This window comes from Poecilia formosa, unplaced genomic scaffold (assembly GCF_000485575.1).
Source record: "Poecilia formosa unplaced genomic scaffold, Poecilia_formosa-5.1.2 Scaffold761, whole genome shotgun sequence".
Lineage (NCBI taxonomy): Eukaryota > Metazoa > Chordata > Actinopteri > Cyprinodontiformes > Poeciliidae > Poecilia > Poecilia formosa.
The window spans coordinates 1-4,504 of record NW_006800700.1 but is presented as its reverse complement, the minus strand read 5'-3'; positions in this window follow the sequence as shown (position 1 = coordinate 4,504).

The window sequence follows — 4,504 nt, the reverse complement described above, 5'->3', positions numbered from 1 at the left end:
CGCTGAGCTGTCGCTGAGCTGTCGCTGAGCTAACGCTGAGCTAACGCTGAGCTGTCGCTGAGCTAACGCTGAGCTGTCGCTGAGCTAACGCTGAGCTGTTGCTGAGCTAACGCTGAGCTGTCGCTGTTACTCTGTTATTCTTTGCTCTGCTCCTGTTCTACTTTACTCTCATTCTGCAGATCCTGCTACTGTTTAGCGTGTAGCTCAGTTTATCTCTTCTGTATCCGTACTGTCCCTGTCTGCTGTTCATGTGTTTACCTATTCCTCCAGTTGCTGAAGTTTTTCCAGATCTTCGTTTTAGATCAGTGGTTCTTAACCTTTTTTGAGGTACCAAACCCCCCAGTTTCATATGCGCATTCACTGAACCCTTCTGATAAATACAATGTCACCTGCGCTGCTGGAAACTGTTGAGCCGGGGGGGGAGGGGGGGGCGCAATGTAACGTGATTGATATTGTATTACGTGATGCATTAAGTGATGGCAAAGCGGGGCGTCATCACGACTTTACACAAGTGTGTCTTTACCACCGCGGCAGAGGCTCCGCCGAACCCCTGGGGTTCGATCGAACCCAGGTTAAGAACCACTGATTTACTGTTTTAGATGTTTTATTATTTGACTGCTCTCTCTCTCGGTCTGTTTCTTCTGATGCTTAAATCACCAATGAATCGATTTAAACTCAATGAATCGTCTGTCTCCATCTGTCTCTAGTTTCTGTCTCATGTCTCTGTCCTTTGCAGGTATGATGAGAAACTGAGAAGATGACGACCTCAGATGACCTCTGACGGATCAGACCGGGTGAATGTGGAGGCCAAAGCTGTCAACCTGCTGACCTTTGACCTGCTGGATGTACAGACCTACAGACTGTGGTTTATTTATGCTGCTTTGATTATGTTGGGAGTTTTTAAGGAACTCTTCCTGGGTCGGTTTTCCGGCTCATCTCCATGGAATCACGTTCAGGGCTGCCTTCACTTTCTTCTCCATGCCTAACATCAACTCACTGTTTCCATGGCAATGTTTGGTCTCAGCACCATCCATAAACCGTAGCAGCGCCAACATGTGTAATCTGGTTGATGTGGTTGGTTCTGGTCTGGGTGTAGATTGGGTTTCATGCTGCAGGGGCGGGGCATCTGTGTACGAGGTTCCTGATTGGTTGTTCACCTGCTGCAGTAATAAAATATTTACAAGATGGCTTTGAGTTCTGTCATGTTTTACAGTGTACGTCATGTAGGGGGCGTGGCTCCGTCCGTGTGATGAGAGAGGGTTAGGGTTACAGAGGCTTATGGAGAAGATGAGTTATAAGCCGTTTCTCCCCTCCGTTACTATGGGCAACGTTAGATCAATGGCTAATAAGATGGATGGATTAACCTTACTGTCCAGGGGCAAGAAGGAATACCGGAAATGTAGTTTAATGTGTTTTAAGGAGACGTGGCTGCACTTGGACATTGCTGATGCCATTGTTTCCATCAAGGGATATCGGACTGTTCAGGCTGACAGGGATTGCACAGAGAGCGGTAAGCAGAAAGGAGGCAGGCTTGCTGTTCCAGTCAACAACTGTTGGTGCAGTTCTGCTCATATAACGGTGAAGAAGGGAATCTGCTGCCCGGACGTTCAACTGTTGGTGGTTGATCTTCGTCCCACGAATATTCCCATGTTGTTGTGACTGTTAACATGTCTCCCTCTGCAGACCCCATGTGACCTGTGACATCATCCACTCCACTCGTCTGCAGACTGAACATCCGGCTGCATTCATTAGTGATGGCCAAATGAAGCCTCATGAAGCAGTGAAGCTTCCCAGCCCATTGCTTTGTCCAAAGGTTCATCACTCGGTGGTTCATTCATTTCTCACTAGTGACATCTGCTGTTGAAACTGTGACAGCCTTGTCACTCAGATAGACTTACTCAAAAAAATTAGTAAATGCAATTTTGTCACAAAGTTTTTGTCAAACTCATGCTTAGTAACGAGAGTCAATAAAATCCTACTTAACTAATCTTTTTTAGTCATTAAAATTATTTGTAGCCAATCCTGGTGTATGTTGACTGTCAGTAGATGTTTTGTCATTGACTGACTTGACAATAGACATTTGTTTTAGTGTATTCGGAGTGTAGTGCTTGTTGGGGCAGACAGTATTCTTTGAGTTTTGATTTGTCTCCTGAAAAACTAAAATTCTTCAAAAATTCTCTTTTGACTCTCTGATCCCCTATATTTTGACTCATCAGGCCAGAATTTTACTCTTCCAACAACTTTAAGTCTGTTTCTGCTGTTCAAGACGGATATATCTTTGCAGAACAAAGAAATATTGGAAATTTCAAGAGTGAATTTTGGAGGTGAAGGGGTTAATTATTTTTATTTAAGAATCTTGTGAGCGATCATCTCAAAGTCTTCCCAGATGTCAGATATTTTCTTCTTGCTGCCTCCATGTCAATCAAGTTTATTTGTGTGGCACATTTCAGCAACAATGCAGTTTCAAAGTGCTTTACATAATAAAAAAAAACACACAAATATAAAGTCACAAAATATACCATATCAACAGTTGAGAAAACCGGTAACAAACATTACATTTTGATGAGTGCCATCATCAAAATCGTTAATACACATGAACTATAAAATGTTTCTTTTATTTCTGCCACTGCTGAAGACAAAAACTCCTTTGATGCGCGATCAAATTCAATAACCCATGCCATGAAGCAGCCCGGCTCATCACGCTTTTATTTTGAAAACCGACACGCAAAATGAAGCAGTCATGTGACCCATGCAATGCGAGGCATCGTTTGTTGCTAGTCACGTGGTTTTCAGCAAGCCGACACACGCGGGGCTTCAGATAGCCCATCACTAGCATCATGGTTGTCTCGGGTGATTTTAACCCTCTGATGCTTAAGTGGGTCCTTTTGGACTCGGTGAGGTCATCTTTTTGCAATATCTTTGTAATGAAAAGTTTTCATCACTTCATATTTCAGATATTCCTCAACAAATATATTATTGATATCATGCAATTAAAAATTTTTATTTACCTTTTACACATTTTAAGAAATGCCATGTTTTATATCTGTAACATGGGACAGAAGTCATGCAGCCTGATGGAAAAACATTTTACAATCTCAAACATTTAGAAGTTTAAATTATTGTTATCAAACGTTATGAATCCAAAAAATCCTCAGAAACATTTCGAGCCGACCAGGAGAATCTACTCACTTAAAGTCAAAACTCAGTTTCACACAAAGGCGCTAGCTTAAACGTTTGGCCGTTGAACCGGACCGGTCATGTCGCTGCCAGGCTAAGTTTCTGTTAGCAGCTCCACTCTAATCTTTCTGATAAACATTATCAAGAGAAAACAAACCTTTATCNTTTTTATTTACCTTTTACACATTTTAAGAAATGCCATGTTTTATATCTGTAACATGGGACAGAAGTCATGCAGCCTGATGGAAAAACATTTTACAATCTCAAACATTTAGAAGTTTAAATTATTGTTATCAAACGTTATGAATCCAAAAAATCCTCAGAAACATTTCGAGCCGACCAGGAGAATCTACTCACTTAAAGTCAAAACTCAGTTTCACACAAAGGCGCTAGCTTAAACGTTTGGCCGTTGAACCGGACCGGTCATGTCGCTGCCAGGCTAAGTTTCTGTTAGCAGCTCCACTCTAATCTTTCTGATAAACATTATCAAGAGAAAACAAACCTTTATCTTGAAGTCTTCCTCCTCCCTTTCTCTCTCCGTGAAGGACAAGTCCTTTTTTTGTGACATTGTTTTGCTAACTTTTCTTCCACCGGAGCTTTGAATGCAGCTCAGGTGACCGGTGAAGCGAGACCTGCCGCGGCCACCAGGGGGAACCCGAGAAAAATTATTTTTTTATTTCTAAAGAATGATTTATACATGATCAAATATGTTATTGTAAAAAATAAAATAAAATAAAAACTTTATTATTAAATTGTGTGTTGTTTTTAATATAATCATAAAGAAATCATTACTAAAAAATATTAATGAAAAATAATAATTTAGTCATCTTTACTCCTGGGTTTACTGGCCAGGAGGATTTATTCATTTTTGCTCCTTCAGTCAGTTCGCTCCTTTGTCCGTTTCTCTCGCTGGACGATTAAAAAGCAGTCTGATCAATTTGACTGGCACTCGATCAGACAGCAAGAGAAACATGTAAATCATATTTCAATTAATTATTTTAACTTTTGTTTTATAATAACGATTGAAAAACTACGGAGGCCCTAAGGGGACATGAAGAAAAAAAAACAGACATCCCGACTTACTTTCTCGAGATCCAAAAGATCAGAGACATAATGTAATAATCACGGCGATGGAGGAGATTCATAGGCTTTCATTTCGAGCTAAGTATAAACATCAAATCAAAGCTTGTCAGAAGGTTTCCATGTAAGTGAGAGGCGTTTTAGGTGCTAACCCTAACCCAACAATCACTCCTGGTGGCAGACAAGTCCAGCTCGCTGCAGCAAACAGGCAGGCCCGGGACGGACCACTCAGTCTCATCCCTTATTT